Genomic DNA, 15308 nt, shown 5'->3' with positions numbered 1-15308 from the left:
GATGGACTCAATGATGGAGGTGTAAAAGTTCACAATCATTGCCTTTGGCAGGTTGAATTTCTTCAGCTGCCGCAGGAAGTACATCCTCTGATGTGCCTTTTTGGTGAGGGAGATGATGTTTAGCTCCCACTTGAGGTCCTGGGAGATGATAGTGGATAGACTCCACACTGTCAACTGGGACGTCACTCAGGGTGATGGGGTTGGGAGGGGCTGGGTTCTTCCTGAAATCGACAACCATCTCCACTGTTTTCAGCGCGTTGAGCTCCAGATTGTTCTGTCCACACCAGGTCACCAGATGGTCAATCTCCCACCTAACCAGAAGTGCCAAAAAGCAGTAAAAGTGCAGAGTATGTGCATATGTAAAGTGGAATATGGAAATAAATAGGATATGTAGAGTAAGAAATAGATATGGAATATGAACAGTATTGATAGAAGACTAGCAGTATTAGAAGTAGGTCCATCTGTCTCCTCAGATTCTGGTGAACTTCTACCGCTGCACCATCGAGAGCATCTTCATCAACTACATCTCAGTCATGGCAGCTGCTCTGTTGCGGACCGCAAAACACTCCACAGGGTAGTGAAAACTGCCCAACGCATTACTGGTTCCTCACTCCCCACCATCGAGGCTGTCCAGCGCAAAAGATGTCTGCGGAAGGCGCGCAGCATTGTGAAGGACCGCTCCCATCCCAACCACAGACTGTTTGTCCTCCTTCCCTCGGGGAGGCGCTACAGGGCCCTCCGTTCCCGGACCAGCAGGCTCAGGAACAGCTTCTTCCCTGCGGCTGTCACCCTGCTGAACTCTGCACCACGGTGATAGCCCCCCTGGCTACCCCCTCACACACCTCCCTCCAGCCACTGAACATTTGCAGTAATTGTTGTATAACTACTGTACATTTCTCACATATAGTGGACTCATATCTATATCTATTTATTTTTAAAGTGTTGTCCATATTCATCGTATTTATATCATAGCATGCCTCCTACCTCATTTATAACTTCTACTTCTATCTATTTTTACATTACCACTATACATATGCACATATTCTGCACTCTTCTGCTTTTGCACTTCTGGTTAGATGCTAACTGCTTTTCGTTGCCACAGTACGTGTACTCTGTGCAATGACAATAAAGTTGAATCTAATCTAATCTAAGGTAGTGTGGATATGATAAGAATATAGAAAGTGCAGGTCGGTGTAAGTATAAGTGGTGGTAGTACGTCAAATAGTAGTACGTGCTTTACCAAAGCCTGAAGGATCTTGTGCTTTGAGCTGTAAGGCCTAAGAATATCCCTCTGAATGTTTCTGTATGATCATTTACCAACAGGGCAGGTAATATGTAACTGTACTTGATAAGACTGAAGTATAATAATAATTAAGACCTTTGTCAGGTTTTTAATGACACACTGGAACACACACGTGCACATATGGAGGCGACACAGGACACACACACACACGCAGGTAGGCCTGAGGTCGCGGTGAATTTATTTTCTGCTTTTTCCCCATCCTGGACCGTCCTTCCTCAAGGACCCCCCAGGAGCAGTGGGCAGCTTGTAGTATCGTCCTGTCCACTGTCATCATTCTACATGTTAGAAATCAGTAGTATCTGAGCAGAGCAGTGCAACATTCTTTCTCTCCTGTTTGATTTAGTGTTTATGTTGCATGTTGTAATATGATTAATGATGTGTTAGGTGAGGTTATGCGTCATGTTGCATGTTGTAATATGATTGATGATGTATAAGGTGAGGTTATGTGTCATGTTGCATGTTGTAATATGATTAATGATGTATTATGTGAGGTTATGTGTCATGATGCATGTTGTAATATGATTAATGATGTATGAGGTGAGGTTATATTTTTGGCCAGTACAACTTCATGGCGCTGTTCCGAAGCTCAGTCTCTGTGTCAATCAAGCCATATCTGTGGCACGCTCACCCAAACAATTTTAAATGTTAGACTGTTTCATACTGCACATATGATGGTGAGACAAGTTATATAAACCCTCAAAAAGGGATGTTGCATTCGCCAGGAATCGAACCCATACCTCCTGCGTCAGAGCCAAGAATGGTTACGCGAAACGGTCCTATATCGTTTCCTGTTCTTCTCTGTTGCTAAACCACTTAATCTCTGTGTCAATCAAAACCATTTCTGTGGCACTCTCACCCAAAGCATAGAGAGGCAAAACTAATGTACAGACATTGGTGAGCAAAGAATACAAACCATCAAAAGGTAATGTTGCATTGGCCGGGAATCGAACCCGGGCCTCCCGCGTGGCAGGCGAGAATTCTACCACTGAACCACCAATGCCTACGAGACTGCCTCGAAGATTGGACTTTCTTTAAAACAACGTATCTGCCCTGTTCTTCTCTGTTTGTGAACTGCACAGTAGGACAAGCAGTTTGCCCCTTCCATATTCATTTGATTCGGACAGGCCACTGTACGAATGTTTGCCTTTGTGCTTTCTGTACATTGACCAGGTTTGGCAGATTATGTCAAGGATTACGTCACTATGGCATATTATTATTTAATATCATATGCAATTAATCTATTGACCTACGGCACACTGGTTGCAGTGGCGTCTCCTAGACTAGAGGACGCTAGGGGAAGCCTGGACCTGGACTAAATACCTTCCCCTTGTTCTTCTCCGTGTTTCGGACTGAAGAACCGCCTGGGAACTGAAAAATGGGCCTACTTCTATGGTGTAATTTCACAATGTCACATTTTTCATACATCATACACATCTGTCTCAATTAAAACCATTCATCGTTACCGACGCGAGCGACACTAGCCAATTGGTGCCACAAAATGAGTGTCAGTACCACGCCGACAAGATATGATCATGTAACAACATGAAATCCACACACATTACAAAAAATGTTACCCCAAACTTGTCTGAGAGAGCAAAGCCGACCAGCTCCCTCACATCAACCAAGCGAATTAGCAGCGAACACTAATGTTACCACAAAGCGGGCTAACTGGACAAATCTGTCGATATGCATGTACATGTATCCTGTGGTTTTAGATTTACCCTAAACAACATACCTTACTTTTGATTAATACAGTCTAGCGTGAGTAAATGTAGCGAGACGCTGGTGACTTGTCCAGTATCCACAGAAGTTTACCTGGAATGTTCAGTCTTTAAAAAAAACTCGGAACAACGCCACAAGGTCGTAGTGACCAAAAATACATTACATCCGTAGTGGTTTACCATAGAGCAGGGGTTTTCAACTGGTTTTGTCCCAGGGACCACCATTCTTCGCTGAATATAGGTCTACATCAGTATTTTGGGCAATGCGACTTGGCTATTCAGACATAAATATGTCGACGGGCCCAGGTATATTTATAAAAAAAAAAAAAGTCAATGGGGAACTGATCAACATAGGCTCATGTCGCGGACCCCCTGCAATGCCGTCGCGGAACACCAGGGCACCACGGACCCCTGATTGAAAACCCCTGCCATAGATAATGAATGGGTAACGGTTAGGGGCCGTATAACTAAACTTTCGGTTGAACAGAGATGAACAGCATAATTGGTTTGAGTGAAATCCTTACCTGATCTTCTCTGGTCCCGTAGGCATTGGTGGTTCAGTCTTTATAGAATAAGATCTTGTTTTACTTTTGAAAACCGAATGGAAATAGTGCAATCAACAATTTTGTCAGTTCTTGACTATGGTGACATTGTTTACATGTATGCTGCACCCTCTACCTTAAAACTCCTGGACTCTGTTTACCATAGTGCTATTCGCTTTGTTACAGGAGACGCTTTCAGGACCCACCACTGTAACTTATACAAGAATGTTGGTTGGTCCCCTCTAGCAGACAGGAGGGAAAAACACTGTCTTTTATTTGTTTATAAAGCCTTAGTGGGAAAACTGCCTAATTATCTCATGTCACTTTTAAAATTAAAATCCATCTGTCATAATACACGGTCACAGAGCCTCATCTCCCTTGAAATCCCCCTTACAAAAACTAATATAGGTAAAATAGCTTTTAAGTTCTTTGCTTCCCATAAATGGAACACTATTCAAGTGGAGTTGAAATTAACCAAGTATTTGTCTGTCAACCAATTTAAGAGCCTTTTAGATAATAAGGATGTGCCTCAATGCTGTTGTTTTGAATGATTCTCTGATTTAATTTTTTTACTTTATGTTATTTTATTTATTTATTTTTTATGCTTAATTTCTGAGTTGTTTGGTGTGTTTTTTTTTAAATATATTTTGTCTGTTTCGTTTTGTTGTGGTTTGTTTATGTATTGTTCTTCTGTACTATGTGGCCTCAATCAGGGCATTGCTGCAAAAGAGCCCTGTGCTCAGTCAATTTCTCCCTGAATAAACAATGATGATGATGATGAAAAGGTTACGATGCATTGGCCGGGAATCGAACCCGGGCCTCCCGCGTGGCAGGCGAGAATTCTACCACTGAACCACCAATGCCTACGAGACCTTCTCGAAGATCGGACATTTTTTTAAAACAACCCTCCTGCCTTGTTGTTCTCTGTTTCTGAACTGCACTGTCGTTTTCCCCTATTTGTTTGATTCGGACAGGCCACTGTACGAATGTTTGCCTTTCATACTGTTCTTCTCTGTTCAACCAAAATGTGTTATACGGCCCCTAACTGTTTCCCATTCATTGACTGAACCACCAATGCTTACGTGTACAGAGAACATTGACAATCTTCTCTGTTTTTCTCTGTCCACTCTACGATTGTACCAGGTCCTAACTCCGGCTCGTATAAGCTGCTTTCTTACCTTACACTATGCTAAGAAGTGATCATCTTTAATGATTTGTTGTAGTATGCAAGTGGCATTTAAGACACGGCAAGCGGGTTCACTTAATTCAGGTGCAAGTTAGGATACATTTATTCAAAAACTTGAACTCCCCGTCGGGGAATTGAACCCCGGTCTCCCGCGTGACAGGCGGGGATACTCACCACTATACTAACGAGGAAGAGCATTGGCTGGAAAGCAACAACGTTGGAATTTGTTCTTCGCTGTTGTAGACAGTCACTCCTAAAACAATACATCTTATTCGAGCCTCGTTTCACACCATATAAACCCAATTCCTAGTCGTTTGTGTTCTGTGGTCTGCGTTTAAACCCTTGACTTCCGCGCAGGAGCCGATAATGATTCAGCTAAACGGTCCTATAGCATTTCCCATTCTTCTCTGCTGCTAAACCACTACGGATGTAATATATTTTTGCCCACTACGACTTCATAGCGCTGTTTAGACACTGTCTCTATCAAAACCATTCACCGTAAAATTGCAAATCTAAAAATCCTATTTACTGTATGATTATTTCATGATGATTTTGGAGAAAAATGCAAGTAGGGCATGCATAGTATGCCAATGTTATTGTACCTACACTTCAGTGAAAATTATATTATGTGTGTAATGGGATACTACATTTCTTCAAATGCCAGATACTTATTTGCTTTTAGTTCATGTTGTATGCATGGCACTGCAAGGATAATGAGATTATATTTTTAAAAAAACATGCATTGCTGCTCTTGTTGTTTAGGCAAGTACATCTGGACAGTGTGCTAGCTAGGGTACATCTTGTGGCCTGCCAGACGGATCCACCAAAGATGTGCACAGTTGGCATGTAGCTTTCTGTGAAACCCCCACAACCTTACTAAAAAAAGTACAGGTTTGTTTACCCTCGGTTACTTCATAAAGTCATTCATCTCTGATTTAGTTGTAAGAGCTTCTCATTTTTTTATTTGGTAAATTAAAATTCCTAAGTCAAAACAATGTACAAACAGCTCTTATACAACAAGTGAAACCTAAACATAAATGAACTGCTCTCTTTAAATGGCCTTCACAATAAATATAATAATATAATTAGAAAATAAATTACAAAAAGAAAATATAAATACAAAAAAAGTGCAAAATGTGCAACATTGTAACAGGGTTGGATTATATATATATATATATATAAAAAAGGTACAATCTTTTTTTTTGTATTACAGACTACGTGGATAACCTGTTGGACCTCATCTTTCACAAGGTTTTTAGGACCCGGCCCCTTATGTGAATGAAGTAATGAAGATCCCCATACCCGAGGATCTCTCTGCCAAGTATGAGAAACCTAACAAGCGGGAAGTTATAGCCAGCTATGTGTCGAGGTTCAATCAAGGGCAGGTCTGAACCCTGTATACCTTCCTCGAGCATCAGGGAACTCTCTGCGTATCTGGAGCACCAGGCAGGACAACCCTGATTCTCCGTCCCAGAAAGCCCCAAAACCAGCTAACAAAGCTTTTGTACGTCAAATACCTGTAACGGCTGAGCAAAGTTTACATTGTTTTTAGAGAATAAATGGTAACACACATCTATAAAGTGTTCCTTTGTTTACAGTATGGCTACTGATGGCACAAAGTGTAATTTTGATATTTAAACCCTACCTGCCCTCGGTAGTCATGGGGAATGTGAGATCGCCAACAAGACGGACGAACTACCAGCCCTGGTAAAATACAAAGGTGAGTACTGGGAGTCCAGCATGTTGTGCTTCCCGGAGACATGGCTAAATGGGAATATACCAGACTGTTTAGTGGACTCGACGGCTTCACGGTGGTGCAAGCCAACAGGGATAAACAGAGTGATAAGTCGAAAGGTGGAGGGCTGGCTGTCTTTGTTAACTCCAGATGGTGTAATCCCGGATATATAACTGTTAAAGAACGTATCCGTTTTCCAGACATAGAACTGTTTTAGGCCATACTATATGCCACGAGAATTCACATGCCCTCGCTGTTATTGTGTGGCGGCACAAGCGAGTGACATCATCCACTCCACTGTCACAAGATTACAGACATAGCACCCCAGGATGCCTGGAAGACTACCCTTTCTGTTGTTGCTGGAGCCACCTCTGAACTGCTGGCAAATGCTTTCGCCTCACGGTCACATTACAACACCAACATCGTTGTGAAACTGGACTTGTTCCACTGCTTGAGGCGTTTTTCACGGGAGTGCACCTCTGAGCATCACCCTTTGTACAGCACTTTCTGCCAGCTCCTCTCCGCTGCCTTCTCTGTGGTGGATCAGGAGGACTTAAAGAGGTTCCAGGACGCCTTTGAGTTCTGTGGTATTCATCCAGCCAATCCCACCAAACAACATTCACGAGAGCACTGTAGGACCAAGATACCACAACCCACAGAGCTGCTGGACAGAGTGGAGAAAGTCCTGAAACATTTTCACTTAGCTACGGACCCCAACAATGTCCCACTCTTTAAGCCATCTATGCTGAAGTTATGGCGCATACAGAGAGTGCACATTCTCCGTGGTTGCCTCAGTGACCCTGAACTCTCAGAGGGTATAATGTACCGGTATGGTGGAACTCTTCAGCTGAACCATGCTCCTGGTGAAGGTGCCAAAGTTCCGATATGGATCCCTGTCAGAGGTACATCAAAGCAGGAGGGGTACCATTTCCACCAGGCCCAGTGGATCACGGGGACTCATGTCTCCACCGAATTGTTCCAGGCCCAGGGTATGACCGGGGTGGCACGGTGGAATTACCAACGGCTGGTGGACCTTAAGCAGCCAGGTGTCATCCTCCCTGCTGTTTTTGATCCAGCTTTAATAGTGGAGTTGAACTCTGCCTCTAAGAGAGTGACTGGGCAAGACAAGTACCTTGCACTCCACCTCTCTGACAGACACCGGAGAGAGGTTTGGCCTAGAGTACCAAGAACCAGGCTGCTGTCCAGTCCCTCTGGATTGAGACAAACATAGAACCCAAAAGAGAGATGAACTTGCTGCTCTTGTGCCTCCGTCCAGTGTGCATGCACCCGGTCCTGCCCAAGCCCTAGAAGCAACACCCCCCTCCAGCTGGACACCGCCGCCTGGCACACCATCCCCTGGACCAGCACCATCCATTGGTGGTCCAACTGCGTATAAGTATGTCATACAGCTTTGATTAAGTCACATTCCGTCAAGATGGCTAGCGTTCAGTAAAACAACTCAAGTCTCTCTTTGAAAGAAACTCCTTTTAGTTGGCGTACTAATGATGATAAATTGGCAACAAAACAATTTGGACCTCCTAGACGAAATGTATCCATTCAACAGATTTCTACAAGGGGGGGGGGACGACGACCTACACCCAAGGGTTTTCCAAGAATTGGTACGAAAGAAAATCGTGGCTAGCAGGCTGTGAAGTGGCTAACACGGACTGTATTTCTATATACCACTACTACTACCGCTACTTGCACTAACACCCGAGTTATTTTCTATGTGATAACTTATTTTGCTTTTGTAAGCCAATACTTTCAAGATCAGTCAAAAAATATTGTTGGATTTGACTTATGTTGCTCCCTTTTTTATATTGTTAGTGGACATATCAATTGTAATGTGAGTAATGTGAATAATGAATAAGTGGGATAATGTATTGTGGAGCCACATTTTTGCTTATGAAGGCTCCTGGATGCAACTTACTTCCATAGCTTTCCACCTGTAACGTATGTAGCTAGAAGGGACAGCTTTCTGTTGTGTGCGTCCATCAAGTGGACAAAAAGGTATTGCTGTATGAGTTAATCAGCTAACAACAAATTGATACAATTGTGTTGCTTAATGCATCTACTAAATGGGCTGCCTAATCATTATCAGAAATATTGCCCCGCCTGAGAATTCTCAGGAGACGCCACCGTTCTACACAGAGATAAGGGCATGGCCAAGGAGATGAACTGGAAGGCGTTTCAGGAGTCTCCTTTCTACGAGGCAGAGAAACAAAGATGGGTGTAAGAAAGGAATAAACTATCTATATTCATCTATATCCATGTCTATATACGTGAATATATTCTGAAGGTTTAATGTTCTCTAGGCTACTAGGTATAAATTCAAATAGATTCTGAATATATGAAAATGTACATATGTACAAAAAAACATGGATTATTTTGTTGTACACATGTATATAGTGCACTTCTGTTCACAGTCATTTGGAGCACAGGGATACACGTGTCTATGCCTGTCATTTTAATTTAGTCAATATAAAGACTTATATTTGAATGCTGCCCTTAAAATGTTCCATATTATTTCTAAAATGTTTATCTTTATTACAGTACACACTGTAATAGGCACCGGCAGGGAGAGTTTAGATCCAGAACTAAGTCAACCACACCATGGTAGGGGCCTTTATTCAGCACGTCGTCTGCGTTTCGCTTCCCCCCCCAGTGGTCGTCAGCGACGGTGGGGAGGGACTCTGTCCTGGTGAATGAGCTTTAGCTACGTTGACAGTTATTTGGTGGGTCCAACGTCTACGTCTTGTCTCCTCCCAGTGGCCGTCAAATCACTGGCAAGGAAAGGTTTGACCCTGATGACCTCAACCCTGACTGATCCTGGGGGTCTCTAGATTAACCTGACGCTGCGTGTTCAGCTCCTTCAAGTTTACCGACAGCCCCCCCAGAAACCCAGGCTGAAAGATCACTCTCTTTGCATACCCGTGAGGATCCCCACCCCTCACCTGGCGCTGCGTGTTCAGCTCCTCCAGATTTAGGGTGGCTCACCCCAGGAGCACGGCACAGACTTCACCTGTGGGTAATGGAAATGGGCCTTTGGAATGATGAAGCCAGCAGAGATCAATCTTCTTGAAGACCCTTGAGTTAAAGAAAAAATAAAACATGCATGTTGACAATGCATGTGCTTATGAAAATTAAACATGCACAGAATGACAAGATGTAGGCCCTACTACACAAGAGATAGTTGTGTCCTTCCTAAATAGGTATGCTAACAAGGATGATCATGTCTGTACACAAGTAAATGGGTGAAGTGAACGTTTGCAGTTTGTCCTGCCGTGCCTTCCCTGCACAACCTGTGCTTTATGGATAGTGATAAGGAGCCATCAGACAAGTTATTATTTAAATATATTGAACAGTTAAGGTTTCCATGACATCAGAACAATTGAAAGGATTTTAGTGCTACACATCACAAAGTTATCCTACTAGGAACACTTCTCCCACATGAATTCTCAGTTCTGCATTTTGTAAAAGTTGTCAAAATAATTTCACAATGAGGCTAGCTGGTGATGCCTCTTTGAAACGTAACTAGATGGTGACAACTGCCAGAAAACATGCTAACTAACTAGCTTGCTAATGTTGTCCCATACAACTGAATGGCTGTACTTAGCTTGTTAACTTACAGGCCATCAATAAGGCAATATGTTCCGTTACAAACAAACACACAATTAAAACATGCTTCAAAGATATCTCAACAAAATTGTCAGTGAAAACATATCATGACCATTATGCGACACATTTATATTCACTGATGAAGTAGCGAGAAACCACTGCTATTGTTTGCCACTTTCCCAAAAGTTTGGGAAAATCGCGTTGCATCGAGGGTTGCAGTAACCGACAAAGTGAGTATTGAAAATCCAGCATTCAAAGCACACAATTAAGTCACTAATAAAACGCTCCTGTATAGTTCTTCTGGTGTAGTATACTTAATCTGAAGATATAAAATATCAGAGTATAAATATTGAAGTATTAGTGCTTATTAGTGTATACATACAGTACACTGAAGTACTTCTGAGGTAGACATGTGCCCGACACCAGCGCAACCGTCAGAAACTACTGAAAGGTTGGAGAGGTTGGTGCCGGATATCGCTGGCCCGCTAACACCCTCCTGTATTTTCTCTCCCTCGGTAGTCCAGCCTATGTCGGGTCGCGTCCTCTGCTCCAGGCAATTTGCCATCCTCGTGGCTTAGTTAGACGACAGGCGGAGGTTTTTACCATCTCGCTTCTTGACGCCAGTGTGGCATCGTGGAACTTTTTCCCAAGGAAGCGGAGACCGGAGGTATATGTTTTTTAGGTTTACCTGTCAATGTACAGCCTAGACAACGGGCAGTAGGAAGTGTCTCTAAATAAAACCACAAACTACTGAACACTACTTAGAATTAACTCTACGATTTAATAATAAATAAATAAAAACAAGTTAAATAAATACACTCGCTCTAAGTTCAACACTACTCTTCTCAGCTCTCTGACAAGACAAACGCTGTAGAGCTCACTCTCGTGACCCCACCCCTAATCATTAACTGACCTATCTAATTCCCTGATCATTCCCTCCCGGACACCTCCCCCCAATCAAAAACCCATCATAACTGATTGACATCATTAACTGACATTCCAAGACATAATTGAAATCCTCAAAACACCGAGGCAGGTGAAGCTAATAGACAGACTCTAGGTGAAGTGCCTCCCTAGTAGTCCAGGCAAACTAACCCCTTTTGGAGCCAAAAGTAGAATAAATTGTAAAATAATTTTTTGAAGCTTAGATTATTTCTCTGAGGTGTCCAGAACAACATATTAAAAGTCCTAAGAAATCCTAGTTGAGGAAATATGTTAAATTCTCATCAATCCGAGATGTGTGCCAATAAGGCCAGGGAACATTACACCCCAATGGGGCTATTTTCTTCCTTTACTCCTAACACAATTGCGATTGCGATTGCAATTGCAATTGCGATTTCAGTCCGACTAAGGCAGTTATTCGAATCCATGTAACCACGGTCAATGAAGCTACCCATGAAAAGTAAAAAAAATTATATTACAAGTTTCTTAATTTTAATATGCAAATGAGCTATACACTAATCGAATATGTCCAAAATACACTCAAATATGCTTAATTTTTTCCTTTACTCCTACCACAATAAAACTTTACATATTAAAAGTATACATGAAAAGTAACTTTTTTTGTATTACAAGTTTCTTTTGAAATGAATTTGAATATGCACATGAGCTCTATAAACAATAAAATACCCCACTCAACTGCGTCGGACAGGTGCTACTCCCGGTGTGACTGTACACTTCTCTGGTGACATGATCATCCAATCCAAAAAGGACCAGTTCCTTGACAATAAGGAAAACAAACAACGGTTCTTGGTTTATGTCAGTGCTGAACTTGAGAAGGCTGGGTGTATCACAGACCATGCAAAGCACGATGCAGATGTGCTCATTGTCCAAACTGCCATTGCCTCTGCCAGAACAAAAGACACAGGCTGTGTCTATTACCGAACACTTTACGAAGTACACTGCAATACAGTGCACTTACATCTGTAGTGCACTCCGTCGCTGATTAGTGCTGTCTCAAATGGAACACTTACGTTAACCACTTGGCGGAAGTGACGGACGCAAATCTGCTCACGACACCCGCGAAACTTAACCTGCCAAAAAAAAAAAAAAGAAGAATCTAAACCTGCCGGTATTTCTGAAAATAAACGTGCTTTTTGTCCATTTACTGTTTACCCCTTTCTCCACCCCATGTGGAAACTATGACACACTTCTGTTTTTTTATTTGTTTTGATATTTAATTGTGATTTAATTGTACAGCACTTTGGTCAGCGTGAGTTCTTTTTTAATGTGCTTTATAAATACATTTGACTTGACCTCCGAAATCGTGGCAGGATCCTCCGCCTTCTGGCTGAACGCGAGCTGGTATGTACATTTGATTGTGATTTTGCCTTACCTTCACAGCCTAGCCTTATGTAGTAGTTGCAATGAGATTCTCAATTATCTGTCAGAAGTAGCCTACTTCTTTGCAATCCACATACACACCATATGGAAATAAAACATGACAAATCTGTATGTATGTCCCTAGATTTCAATTAGTTTTAAGAATTATCAACTGAAATAATAGGCATCATCTGCTTGAATTCACACAGCAATAGGCCTACCTTGACTGACTGTACTTTTATACACATCTCTGTTGTAGTTAAGTTTACCCTGATACAGGAATCAATTAGCAATGGAACACACAGGCATATTAATTGTTGTTACAAACATGCATCAATTCTAATATACCAGAAAAGGCAATACAAAAAACTACAAAAAACCTCAATGATACAACATTTTATTGATTAAGTGACTTACATATTAATATATTAATGTAATCTTCCCTCCCCCTCCCCACACACTCTACAGCAGCCACCCAGCCCCAGGCGGCAATGCCAAATCAATCTCTCGATGCCACTGCTGGCATTGTACTTTGACGGCCACAGTGACCTGAGGGTCGACTTCAGGCTCTCCAGGGAGTCCTTCAATGCCCTCATGGCTGTGCTGGGCACTGAGTGTGACCACAGTTGGGGCCCAGAGATCTCCACTTTGGTGTTTTTTTTCTAGCTTGCCAGCGCCACCTCCTATCGGGTGGTGGCCAGGGCCTTCGACATGCCCCGGGCCACCGTTCACCGGCTGGTGCACAGGATGAGTGGGCAGATCGCTGCGCTCCTGTACACCGTTGTTCGCCACCCTACAGGAGAGGAACTCCCACGCCTAGGTGCCCGCTTCGCCCGTCTAGCTGGGTCAGCAGCCTTCAGCAGAGTGGTGGGGGCTATTGATGGCTGCCACATCCGAGTGAAGCCCCCAGCGGAGGATGCTGCCTGCTATTTCAACAGGAAGCTTTTTCACTCCATCCAGCTGCAGGCCATCTGTGATAAGTGCAAATTCATATATGTGTGTGTGGGCTACCCAGGCTCAGTGCATGATGCCAGGGTCCTAAAAAACAGCCCCATCTTCTATGAGCAGTCATACCCTCCACCAGGATACTGTATCCTTGGGGATGGTGGCTACCCCAGCCTGTCCCAACCCATCTGCCTCATGACCCCCTTCAGGCAGCCTGTCCGCAACCACCTCCAAGCACGCTACAACTGCTGCCTGTCAAAGGCGAGGTGTGTTGTGGAGAGGTCCTTTGGGATACTGAAGACGCGATGGCGGTCCATCTTCTTAAAGGCCCTGGAGGTGGATGTGAGGTTTGTGCCAGAGGTCATTGTGTGCTGCACTATGCTCCACAACATCTGCCTCACCAACGGTGACCTGCTGGAGCCAGATGCAGATGTCGGGAGGGCGGCAGCGGACCAGCCAGCACCAGAACCAGCACCAGCACCTCCAGGAAACGTCTCTGGGGCAGAAAACAGAGAAAGGATAGCCATTCAGTGCTATGTCCCAGACCATGATTACATTTAAATTAATACATAAAATTTTTATAGGGGGTTCTGAACACCAGAATTCCCCTATAATTGGCAAACAATTTATGAGTTTGTAATATTTCACCATCACCATTTCACTTGTTAAGCAAATTATTTTGTCAATATGCCTCTAAAATTCCACAAGAAACTACTTTTCAAATGTATGCAGTTTAAAACTAAAATATAAATAAGCATTTTATAAGAAGAATATTAACCCGTTATTAAACTGAGCATATCCATTATTAAAATTGCTATTTCGATTGTTTAACAGAACAGGTGTTGTTTAACACTGTCCGATGACTGACATAGCTATCTGTCGTCGGACTGGCCGTTGGAGCAAGCGCCTGGAGCCCGCCACCTGCCCCCGCTCGTCAAGCTAAAAGTGTCCGATAAAAGTGCACCTTCGTCGGACTGGCAAGAGGACCGGGTGGTGGATTAGCCAGCTAGCTTATCATAACTGCCATGCAGATCCAATGGCATCTAATGCTACCTAGCTAGCTAGCTAGGTATGCTAACAGTCGGTATACATCATATACATCGTTAACGCCACCAAATACTCATGTCGCTGGCTTTAATCTGAGAATGGCATGTTAGTAGCACATTTTAATATCAGTACAATGTTTAATTACCGCAGATACTTACATTTACGGTCTGTAGCTTCGTGGTCTACCGCTTGTGCTACCGTAGCCATCTCGTCCGCCATTGTTTTAGAAATAAAATGAAAAGCTGGCGAGAGGGCTCCTCCTCTTCCGCTACGTAGCCAAGATGGCGCCCGTTTAGGGCCAGTAGTGTCCATCGTTTCACACTGCATTTTTTGCCCGTTTGCAGTGCGCCATCCGGGTACTTTTAGTGCACTGAATTCTGCTGGTTTTGTCAGTGTGGCGCCCTAAGCACTGAAAGTCAGTGCTCGAAGTGCTCAAGTGTCCGGTAGTAGACACGCTCACAGTCTTAGTAGGTGATGACACAGATTTGTTAGTACTCTTGTTGCATCATGCTGATCTGAATGCACAGGAGCTGTTTCTGGCACCAGAACCAAAGAAAGCTACAAAAACAAGACGGATATGGTGCATAAAGCAGACGAAGGAGTTACTTGGTCCCAAGGTGTGTGACAAATCTCCTCTTTATCCATGCCATTTTAGGCTGTGATTCTACGTCTTGTCTATTTGGCATAGGAAAGGGAATGGCACTGAAAAAAGTAAAGAATGACACTAGCTTTCTCGAACAAGCTAAGGTGTTCAACCAGTCACAGGAAAATGTGGGAAAAGGCATCATCATTGCAGCAGGTATAAAGCTCTAGTATCACTGTTTCGGGGCGAAAAAGATGAATCACTGGATATGCTGAGATACAGGCGATTCTGTGATAAAGTCACTCA

At 43.2% G+C, this 15308-nt stretch overlaps 1 long non-coding RNA gene and 3 other non-coding genes across 4 annotated transcripts; all 4 read right to left on the bottom strand.

Moving 5' to 3' along the window:
* Nucleotides 1-2232: 2232 nt before the first annotated feature.
* Nucleotides 2233-2303, bottom strand: trnag-gcc. The gene has a single exon. It is a non-coding gene; the product is annotated as a tRNA-Gly (tRNA).
* A 2055-nt stretch (nt 2304-4358) lies between these two features.
* trnag-gcc lies at nt 4359-4429 on the bottom strand. The gene has a single exon. It is a non-coding gene; the product is annotated as a tRNA-Gly (tRNA).
* A 442-nt stretch (nt 4430-4871) lies between these two features.
* On the bottom strand, nt 4872-4943 carry trnad-guc. The gene has a single exon. It is a non-coding gene; the product is annotated as a tRNA-Asp (tRNA).
* Nucleotides 4872-11402, bottom strand: LOC122133339. Its single transcript, XR_006152697.1, has 2 exons — nt 10488-11402; nt 4872-9574 (listed from the first exon to the last, which is right to left on the bottom strand). It is a non-coding gene; the product is annotated as an uncharacterized LOC122133339 (long non-coding RNA).
* Nucleotides 11403-15308: the final 3906 nt, after the last annotated feature.

The sequence above is a fragment of the Clupea harengus genome, chromosome 12 (genome assembly GCF_900700415.2).
Source record: "Clupea harengus chromosome 12, Ch_v2.0.2, whole genome shotgun sequence".
Classification (NCBI taxonomy): Eukaryota; Metazoa; Chordata; class Actinopteri; order Clupeiformes; family Clupeidae; genus Clupea; species Clupea harengus.
This window is presented reverse-complemented; position numbering and strand designations above follow the sequence as displayed.